The following is an 11968-nucleotide window of genomic DNA, read 5'->3' as shown; positions in this document are numbered from 1 at the left end:
ATAGCCTTCAAATTTTTAAAATTCCCAAAGTACCCATGTATCTATTTTGATCGGATTGATCAAGCTTTTCTAATTTTTATTTCTTTTTGACAATTGAGATGCATTTTAAGTGGTTAGCATGTAATTTGTCACATATTACCTCACAAAACAAGCGATTATGTCCACAAAGATAACACTTAAGTGTAGTTATCAACAAAATGTCAATCATTGAAGAACAAGAATACATCCTAATTCCTCTCTGTCCTGCCACACATTGGCGAGAGAGAGAGAGAGAGAGAGAGAGAGAGAGAGAGAGAGAGAGAGAGAGAGAGAGAGAGAGAGAGAGAGAGAGAGGTATGGATAATGTTAAAGCTGGTATTTATTATGCTAGTTGAAATGTAGAAATGACAAAGTCTCGATGAGAGAGAGAGAGAGCAGAGAGAGAGAGAAGAAGAAGAAGAAGAAGAAGGAGAACAAGAAGAAGAAGAAGAGTATTTTCACGTCATAGGAAACTATCCCTAGAGATCTCAAAGATCTATTTGACGAGGAGAGTTGAACTCAAGACCTTTTATTCAAGAGGAAAATGGTGTGAGAGAGAGAGGGAGAAATGCTTGCAGGTATGTTGCACACATTTTAAAAAAGAGTTATTTTGCCGAATCACGAAAGATGCAGTTGAATAGCAAGATGGACACAGGTGGCTGCAAGAGCCAGGATGCGGCAGCAAAGGAGTGCTCAGGCGTGCGCAGGTGGCGAGTGCAAGGCCAAGAGGAGAGGCGTGACAGTTGAGGAGTGCACAGGCCTCTGTTGCGGACATGCCCTGCTCATTGTTTTTTTAGTATTGATATGGTGTTCATTTCTGGAGGACAAGGCATTTTGGTGATTTTTGTGTCCCAATTCCTTCTTATGGTAGGACCTGAATATACAAGGTAGTGTGGTATCGAGACACTAGAGCCATTAGGAATCTTATTTCAGGGTGGCATAAACTATCCGGGGAGTTTCCTGTTTGATCCTTTGGGGTTAATTGAGGATCCACTTACCCTTGAATAATTTAAGGTAAAGAAGATAAAAAATGGGCACTCTTGCCATGGTACCATGGTTGGGTTTCTATGTGCAAGCAGCAGTTACAAAGAAGGGGCCTCAAGAGAACCTACTTGACCACATTCGAGTTCCTTTTCGCAAAACATTAGCCACCAATATTTTCTCTACATTTTGAGAAACCTGTTTTTTTAATGGTTATTATGTTGCACACATGCCTAGCGGTGTAAAAGCTGCAACATATTGGGAGATAAGGTGACTTGGTCTCTGGTCTTTTCTATGCACTATGTGTGCACATATTGGTTTCTTAGTACCAAAGAGAGAGAGAGAGAGAGAGAGAGAGAGAGTTCTTGTTCCATCGCCACATAGCTGCCTAGGATCCTCTACACATTGCCGGAGGGCCTGACTTGATGGTTAGAGCACGCATGTCCTCTCCCCACCCGGCCACCAGGGTTCAAACCCGCTTTTGCTTAACTTAAAGTGATTGAGTGGTAAATTGGTAAAGCTAGGTTTTTTTACGAGCACTGTCTCCATTTGGGCAATTCCGACGTCAACAGCTCAAGCATCTCCAGCTCCTCGCGTAAGTTCACTCTTCCCTGTGTGTGTGTGTTCCTTCCAAAGCCGATCAAGTAGGCCTTTGATTCCCGTCTCAAAGCTTTACTGTTGGAACTAATGTATCGAGTCTGCTTGAAATGGGGAGGCAGGGCTTTCGACATCTGCACAAGAAGAGCTCCCAACTGCAGCGCCATCTCAGCGGCAGTGTAGCAAGCGGCATCTCTCCCCTCCCTCAGAGCAGGTATTATCCACTTTATCCATTGTGGTCTCTTCGCTCATTATTGGCTGCAGATCTGCGCTTTTTTAAAATGTTATTTCTGCGCTATTTGAAATCTTGTTATTTGTCATTATGCATTACCAAACAGAATACGAAGGGAAAACTAGAGTGCTTCGTTGCCCATATTGGCATCTTGCGTATAGCCACAAGCCTTCAAGATGCATGCATATGTGATTGCAGCTGGAGAGAGGCCGTCGCTTGGAGTTCGCTGAAAACAGCCGAGAGCTTTCTGACCCTGCTCCTGTTGTGTGTGAGGCACTCGCTTCGCATTTGCTGAAAACACCCTAGAGCTTTCGAGCCCAGCTTTCATTGCGCACTTCCCACGATCAGTGCTGACATTCCAAACACAAAGCTCTTGAAGCAAATTTTTTGCTTTCTCAAGCGCACAACATTAGGCATACATATCGACCAAGAGAGTATCAAGCACGGCATATTTTTTGACAATGTAATTTTTGTGCCCATATCAGCATCTTGCGTAGAGCGACATGCCTTCAAGATGCTTGTGTAGGTAATTGGACTTTGAGAGTTCTGGACCCGCTCTTGTTGCACAATCCCACAATTAGTGCAGTCCTTGGAGGAGGTGACATTCCGGATAGGAAGCTCCTCCTGCACTTTTTGTGCTTTCTCAAGCACACCACATTTGGCATACATATCAACCAAGACAGTGCCAATCACGACATCTTTTTTCAACAGCCTCTGACTAACAATATATTCCCACAATCAGTGCCTTACAAGAGCCGACATTCCGGACAGCAAGCTCCTCAAGAACTTTTTATGCTTCTCAAGCGCACCATATTTGCCATGCATATCGAGCAATATAGTGCTTCCTTGCCACACGATACCACTAAAATTGATGTGATTTTTTGTGTTTTTCCAAGCGCACCATATTTGGCATGCATATCGAGCAAGATAGTGCCAAGCACGACCACTTTTTTCAACAGTCTTTGACTTACTGTGAAGTTTTGTGCCCATATCAGCGTCTGCGTGCAGCCACATGCCTTCAAGATGCACGCATAGGTGATTGCATCTGGATAGAGGTCCTCGCTTTGCATCCGCTGAAAATAGCCTAGAGCTTTCTTTCCCTACTCTTGTTGTGTGTGTCCCTCAATCAGTTTTCAAACGGTTTCGAGTAGTCAGCTCCTCGAGCACCTGTCGAAAACAGCCCAGAGATTCCTTGCTGAGGTCCTCGCTTTGCATCCGCTGAAAATAGCCTAGAGCTTTCTTTCCCTGCTCTTGTTGTGTGTGTCCCTCAATCAGTTTTCACGCAGTTCCGAGTAGTCAGCTCCTCAAGCACCTGTCGAAAATAGCCCAGAGCTTCCTTGATGGGCATATCCTACAATTCATGAATTCCAAAAGACGACATCCCGCACCACATTTGGCATACATATCGACCTAAGCATTGCCAAACATGCAATTTTTTGCAATAGCCCCTGACTAACAATATCAAAGTGAATTTTTAAGCCCATATTAACATCTTGCATAGAGCCACATGCCTTCAAGATGCACGTGTAGGTGATTGCATCTGGACAGAGGCTCTCGCTTTGCATCCGCTGAAAATAGCCTAGAGGTTTCTATCCCTGCTCCTATTGTGCATATCCCACAATCAGTTAACGTCGTTTTGAATATTAAGCTCCTCAAGCACCTATTGAAAACAGCCCAAAGCTTCCTGGCATGGCCCTTGTCGGGCATATCCTACAATCAGTGCATTCCAAAAGACGACATCCTGCAACACATTTGGCATACATATCGACCAAGGCATTGCGAATTTTTTTTGCAACAGCCCCTGACTAACAATTTCAGAGTTAATTTTTAAGCCCATATCAGCATCTTGCGTGTAGCCACATGCATTAAAGATGCACGCTTATGTGATTGCATCTTGAGAGAGGCCCTCGCTTTGCATCTAGTGAAGACAGCCAAGAGCTTTCTAGCCCTGCTCTTCTTGCGCACATCCCACAATCAATGCTGACATTCCAGATAGGAAGCTCGTGAAGCAATTTTTGTGTGCTCTCGAGCGCACCACATTTGGCATACATATTGACCAAGAGAGTGCCCACATAGCTGACAAACGTTAAAAAAGAGGACAGTCAAATGGACGCTCGTCCATCTCTCGATGTGCACATTCAGGAATCATTGCATTCATTGGAAGTGGTGGCATTCCGGATAGGGAGCTCCTCAAGCACTGTTTGTGCTTTCTCAAGCGCATCACATTTGACATACATATTGACCAAGGCAGTAGGTGATTGCATCTGGAGAGAGCCCTTCGCTTCACTATGTGCCGCTACTCTAAAATCACTGCGTGAAAGCGAGGCGTCGATAAAAAAGATGAGCAAAGGAACGATCATGTGCCACATGACATGTGTAGAGCCACATGCCTTCAGCATCCTGCATAGGTGATTGCATGTGGAGAGAGACCCTCGCTTTGCATCTGCTGAGTGGCACACATATCGACAAAGACAAAGCCAAGTACGGCTTCTTTTTTCAACAGCCTCTGAATAACAATATACTTGTGAATTTATGTGCCAATATCAGCACCTTGCGTAGAACCATATGCCTTCAAGATGCATGTGTAGAGCCACATGCCTTCACCATGCTGCATAGGTGATTGCAGTTGGAGTACATCTTTCTGCCCTGCTGCAATCAGTGCATTCCAAGAGTCCACGCTGCTCTGAACTCACTGCGTGAAAAGCAAGGCGTCGATAGAAAAAGATGCATGCGTAGGTGATTGCATCTGGGGAGAGCCCTTCGCTTCGCTATGTGCTACTGCTCTAAACTTACTGCGTGAAAGTGAGGCGTCATGTGCCACATGGGAGGACGAGAAGCCAGATTTTTGAATGGGACTGCTACGCTAACGAAGTAATAACAAAACAAAACCAAGAATAGAGCTTCTTCATTAAACTTTATGTGGGCCAGATAGAGCCGTGTCACGTGACACATCCCAACCCTATGTGTCCGTGGACAAGCTACACCATAGCAGGGTTTCCGTCAAGTCCAGTCAAGTTAGATTAGAAGTGATCCGGCACTTTTGTGAGTCTATTCGTAGACCGTGCATGCCCAATCACTCAGTGTAGATGCATATCCTCTGGTTGCACCTTGCATAAGCATAAGCATTTCAAGCTTCTTGGTGAGGCCCATCCCCCCACATCATCAGCATATTGGTGTCGCCCTATCTTCTTGCATTGCCTAGCGCTTTCCCCCCTTGAAGCTATCGCCAGCAACTTGAAGATTCAGCGATTTTCCATCAAGTTACTAACGCCAGGCAGTTCCTCAACAGACTCAGCATTTTGGCTATCCCTTGGCAGCAATACCCAACAGTTACTAACGCTAGCAATCAGTGGCAGATCTGCAGCAATTCCGCATTACAAACGCAAGGAAAACCCTCAGTAGCAGCAGCGTTTTCACCATCAATCGCAGCAGACGATCCACAGCCAGTAAGGGCAAATTGATACTTGCAAAATAGTTCATTTTCAGTAAGAAGGACTCTGTTGTGGCAGCGTTTTCTCAACCAAGATTCTCCCCCAAAAACGCAGCCTAAGGATACAGGGAACCTAGCGTTTCTTCAGTAGTCATTTGCAGCCATTACACCCGCAAGAAACAGCCTATTTCCAGCCCCGAAAGAGTCCAATTTCAGCCCGAAACAGTCCAAGAAATCAGCGTATCGAAGACCCACAGTTTCAGCCCAAGTCATTGCCGTAATCATCGTCGTCGTAATTGGTATAGTCCCATTGCATCAGTCCATTGCATACGCATTGTACAACCTTTGTGCAATCAAGTAGACCACTCTTGCCGATGAGAGTGGGGCCTTCGGAGGAGGGTTTTACAACCTCTTGGTGTCGTATCTCTTCTCTCTCCTTCTCTCAGTCTCATTCACTTGCACGCACAAGATCTACTCACTTTGTTCGTGATCACAGTACTCACTATAAGACGACTCTGCTGCTTCACACAAGTCTAGGACACTATAGCTAGTGTCTCTGGGCTAGCCACCCATAGTCTAGGTTGTATCTTGTCCGGTCACCCGAGTTTGGGTCTGCTAGCCGCCCACTAAATGCAAAGCAAATAGATTGGAAAATTTATATATTAATTTATATCAATCGATTCATTATGGATACAATATACTTAACGGAAGTCCTACCACAACCAAAAAAATCACCACTTATTGAGAAAAAAATTGTTAGAACATCAATTGTATATTAATTAATGTAATTTTTAACTATTCGCAAGTAGCAGGCGACAAACGGGGAGGCAAGGCGAGGCACCCTCACGCGAGGTGGAGCACGAGGAGGCGCAGGCTTCAAAAAATTGGCAAGGAGAGACGCCATGCACACAATTCTATAGTCTCAATTTGTCGCGTGGTCATATGGCTTGACCGGGTGTGCCATCTTGAGCTATCGAATTTTACCTTCAGTTCTTCTAGCTATCCATATGTCTTGACTGGGTCTCTTGAGCTATCCATTCTTACCAAATGTGTAGTGTGCTTGTTTTAACTTTTTACTATAAAGAGCATTAAATATTTTAAGATCGTTAGATCGTTAGTTTCCTTTTACATGTAGTTACAAATTCTATAGTCTCAACTTCCCACATGGTCATATGGCTTGACCGGGTGTGTTATCTTGAGCTATAGTTTCTTGCCAAGACACGTTTAGCATACCTTGGGACTATGTGTCACACATACACAATGTCTTCATTTTGTATATAGTTACAAATATAGTCTCAATTTGTCACATGGTCATATGGCTTGACCGGGTGTGCCATCTTGAGCTATCGATTTTTACCTTCGGTTCTTCTAGCTTTCAAAGTGAAATATGGTATATCAATGTGTCACATTCGGATAATGCAGGAGCCTTCATGTAATAGTTTGAAATAGAATCAAAAATATATATATATATGTAGGTTGACTTGAATGCTTCTTTTTTTTTAATAGGATATCATTATAGTCATTATGGCAGAGGGTAAGAAGAAGGCATTTCTTCAGTCTCTAAGGTCAACTCTCTGCAAGGTGATTAGTGAATTACCAGAGAAGCAGGTGCAAAGTATTGTGCAAAATGAGACACTCATAGACAAAATGCTTGAAAAAACAATCGTAAGTGCGGTCTCCAAGGAAACCTTTTTTATAAGCAAAGACAAAGCTCGCCAGTCTGCTTATAGTATCATTGGTAACATGGAAAAGTGCACCCATGATTTATATGAAGCTCTTCCCGAAGGTGTTCAGTTGATAAAGCTCAAGGCTTGGATTTGGCTTGGCGTGCAGATAGAGAGAAGAGTAAGCATGCCAAAGACATAGATACACAATTTGTGTTCTCTAAAAAGCTACGAAAGGAGCAAGTCGACCATGCCCAAGAGAAGATGGTGTCAGAGATAGAATGCCATGGACATCCAATTGTAAACTCTCTGCAGAGGTCTGCGAGAAACTCGGAGTGTACTTTGACACTTGGCATACCACATGATACTATCACCTATTTACATAACTTGGGTGTCGGCTCCTTTGGTTTGGTACATGCTTCCAAGTAAGAATTGATGGTATTTCGTATCTTCCAAGCAAAAATACGTATGCAGCGAAGCAGTATCGAGGAATGCCTGAATAGAAATTGAAGTCTTTCAAGGATGAGATCAGCTTTGATCTTCGACACAAGGGGATTGTGCGTAGTATTGCACATACATGCGATGAGTCTTTGATAGCCATTTTTCCTTACTTCAATGGAGGAAGCATTGGGAAAATGATGCACAGCCTACCTTTTGAGAAAGGTACCTTTAGCCGAATTGTGAAGAAGGAAGATAAGGCTGGCACAAGTTCAAGTAAAGGTAAGATGACTAAGCTGAATCAAGGAGAATTAACTCAAGTCATGGCCTTTGCGAATAATCTACCAAATATCATAGCTGCCTTGACACACACAATGGCCTATACCCATCAATTGGGTGTTGTTCATTGTGACCTGCATCCTTTCAATGTTATGCTGGATTTTACTAGGGATTCAGATCCTCGAGTTGGCATCATTGATTGGGGATCAGCAATGAGGCCTGCATCAGAGAGACGACAATCACTCAATTGTTGTCAAAGCAAAGCCCATAAGCATAAACCTTGGATTGCTCCATAGCTATTGAAGGACACACATAATGACCATGTGTATACTAGAGAGATTGATGTCTATGCATTAGCATGGCTTATTGATCAAATGGTCAAGTTTTGTAGAGAGTTGTCTATGAAATACAATACCGATTGGCTAGCATCTCGTTCAGCAAGTGAAGCATACCATATTCAAGAGATTGTAAAAGCTGGGTATCTTCTACAAGAAAAGAATAGAAAATCATTTGAAGAATTGTATGTAGACTTAACCCACATGCACTTGGATGGGAATAAATGTCTGTGGCCATTGGTAGAGATGATGCCAGCCTTTTATTGAGTTAAACTCTTTTGCCTTGTAGCAAGATGTTAGCCATCAAAACTGTAACTTTCTTTTGGAAAACGTCCTCTATTGGAGCTTGTAAACCCTTTGTTTTATATGCTTAAAGTGTTCTATATGCTCGATTATCAAAGAGTTTTATATGCTTCAATCCTTTTTTTGGGTTATACTCAAAATTTTGAGTGGTAGTGTTGTATCAACTCAATAACGAATCTACATTAAGTCTTAAGCCGTAGGTTGTCTTTCAACGACTCAAAGATTCCTTTCTTTTCAAGTTTTTTTGAAGTAGCAGAGATGGACATTGTGAGTGCAGATGTAGTTACAAATTATGTAGTTGTTTGCAAGTATTCTTGTTTATGAATGGGGCTTGTCTTTACAGATAAGCAAACTCGGGTATGGCCATCAAAGAGATTGTGATTAACCTCAATAAAGGGACAGGACAAAAAAACACACTTGGTTTTGTTATGGGGAGAGAGGGAGCTACATATAGGGAGATTAGAGAAGAGATTGACTCTGGTGGTTTAGCTTCAAATGAGTATAGATTTTTGGGAGGCTCACGTATGTTACCAAAAAGTGAAAAACAAGAGGAGATATGGAAGGTGACCAGTGATGAGGTGACAATAGAGTACAAAATTGGTGTTGCATCCCCTGCAAAGCCTCCTAGGGTAGATTCTAGTGGCGCATCCAATGAGGTGGATGGGAGATCCTCAACGTATCAGGCAGCAATAAGTGAGACATGTCCCTTTAGTTCCTCGCTCAATGCTTCTGTGGAATAGAGAGAAGGAGAAGTTCGTATGAAGAGCATTCTTGCTACACGCTCCCAAGTCAAGAAGTGGGAATGAGATGTGAAGACTGACAAAGAGAAGTTGCGATTCAAAGGGCACTCTAATAGGTTTACTCTAATGTCAAAGGATAAAGATGGGAGGGCTTTGTTTCAAATCTAGTGCAAAGAACGCAAGATCGCATATAGACAGGGAGGTCCAGATACCATATACAATTTTATGACTTCACACTTAAAGACCATAAGTCACAGGCGATCCATGGGTTTCCATGAAGCAAAAAGGTCGGACTCCCACACTGCAAGCCTAGAGGATCAGATTATTACTAGAAACAAAGAGAAGGTGGTTGAGGCAATGGAGGAGGTCAATGCATTTGCAAAAGAGAGGAAATCAGAATTTGAATTGGTGCTTGAGACAATTGATGACTATAAGTCTACCTCTAAAGTCTTTATAAAGTGCAATGTTGATGGAAAATGGATCCCCCTATTTCCAAAGACAGGGTCTATCAAACAATGCATGATAGAGCACACAAAGTCAAAGGTGCATATTCAGGCTAGTGCTCCAAGTTCGCACGAAGGGACAAAGAAGGTTGGTCGTCCAAGTAAGTTCCCGGTACCTGATGACCATCAGAAGGAGTTGACTGGATTTTTCAAACCAATCTTAGGTAAATTGCATTATTGACATTTTTATTAGTATCGTAGATCTTTTGTTCACAAGCTTGATGAATGTGTGTTGTCCTTGCTAGTATGTTTTGGGAAGTCATCGAGTGGACCAGAAAGAAATGAAGGTGAAGCTATGCCATTCTAAGTACCTCTCTGTCTTTTTCTTGTACCACTTTTGAAGCAGTTTCTAATAAAAAAGACTTTTATTGTTCTTTGTTTTCCTTTTTTTCCAAATATAAGAAAAGATATATTCAACACTATGTTGGGGTTTTTGGCAAAAATCATTCACATTTGGAGGAAACACAATTGACCTAAAACCATTTTTAGATGATAGTAGAGGGGGGGCAAATTGGTTTTGTGAACCAAACACCATAGCAACGTTATATAAGGATCAATGCGTCATTGACATATCTGGAACTTTTTGTCACAAAAATTGTAGCAAATTAAGCATACTGGGAATGCCATTTGATGGGCTAATGTGTTCAAACTGTGCCTCCATTCCCAAGGAACGAGATTTTCGGATGAGAGTCTATCACCAATCCCAGGCAACACATACTCGAGGGCTTAGAGATACAGGTTTCGGCAGAAGACTCGATTACATGACTAACTCAGAGATTCTTGGCATAGCACGATCTAGGTGTATCCTAGTTCGAAGACTTAAGAAGCAAATGTGGTTCACAAAAACCAAAGTTGCAGCATAAGTGTAAGAGTCAGGAACCTTCATGATACTGTCTCTGAAGGTTTGGGAAGAGGAGATGTGAAAAAGTTTTGCATGGATATAATCAATGCGCACAACCTCGGTTTGTTTGAGGGAAAGCAAGCATTGTGGAGATTTCTCATGGATATCTCGCAAAACATTGGAAGAGATCCCCAAGGCGAGAGATACTCTGACACAACAAAGAGTCTCTTTGAAGCTGTTAAATTGTGGGGAGGTACAAGAATGCACAACTTTCTCTCTTTGAACCTTGGGGGACCTCATATTTCAACCACTATGAGGGCAACAAGGAAGTCCATATGTTATAAAACAGCGGTCAAGGAGGATATATTTCAACATGTGGCTGAGGTTTATAAGCATCAAATGGGTAGAAACAACATCCCGGTGGGTAGCGTTCCTGTTATTATTGCCGAAGATGAGATTGTTATAAAGAGGATGGTCAGGTGCAATGCAAGGGATGATGAACTTGTCGGCTTTTGTGGAAGGAAACAAGAACACACTTGTGTACCAGATTTTGTGGTGGTCGTTGGTTCTGGTGAAGCCGGGTACAACAATGTTGTTGAGGCATTCCACGCTAATATTATTACTCACTATGCACAAATTCTTATTGCAAATCCACTTATTCATTGTCTACCAAAGCTTGTCCTGATGGTCCAGCTGACATGCAATTAATTTAATTCAAATTTTATCAAAGCGCAGTGGGATGCAGTAGCATTGCTTTGGAATCGTCATCTTAAAAACATTGTAGGTCCTTTGATTGGTCATGCTTCTGATGGGGATGCTCGAAGAAGGAAACTCATGAGAGATGACTACACTTCTCAAGTGGGTATTCTATTCTCTATTCCTTGGAAGGGGTGGCCATTAACAGCGAGCATAGATTATGATGGAGGTATCTTGGGATTGCATGACTCGGACTTCATTCATAATGGAAAAAAGTTGGTTAACCCTTTAGATAATGCTTCTAGAAGACTTGTACTCCTTGGCAAGGATATCGCTACATTGAATCATGTTGCTTTTGTATATCAACATTTTAAGGTTGATGAGCATGGATTGCAAAAGGGTGATGGGGAGAGAAAGGATAGGCAAAACTAGAGATCAATCCAAAGATTGGCAGGACATAAGGTGCAAGCGCGTCTGAAGGATTTGCACATTGGAAGTCAATTTCAGCAAGAAAGAACACTTGGAACAGAAATGTACCTTTCAATAGTAGCTTCATATATTGATATTTTTTTTGTCTCCAACTCTCTCATTATTTGAGAGAGTGAAAGCTTTCGGCAAGGTTTCCTTCTTTTTTAGGCACTCAGTGTTTAGACAAGGTGTCATTCTTTATGTTTGCCATTAAAATAAGACAATAGTTATTCATTTTGTAAGAAATATCTAACGTTGTTTTTTCAGGATGTGACTCACTTGGATCATGAAACAAGCGATATACACTCTCAAGGAGAATTTCATTAGCAAAGAAACATTCCTTGATATTCAGCTCTCTTGCCACTTTATAGTTCTTCTAATCAAGCTATTCACAGAAAAGTATACACATCTAGAAGTTCCTTTGTCTGCAACAGGGTCAGACA

This window comes from Adiantum capillus-veneris, chromosome 21, assembly GCF_014529385.1.
Source record: "Adiantum capillus-veneris isolate H3 chromosome 21, ASM1452938v2, whole genome shotgun sequence".
NCBI lineage: Eukaryota > Viridiplantae > Streptophyta > Polypodiopsida > Polypodiales > Pteridaceae > Adiantum > Adiantum capillus-veneris.
The sequence above is the reverse complement of the archived record's forward strand: the minus strand, read 5'-3'. Positions refer to the sequence as shown.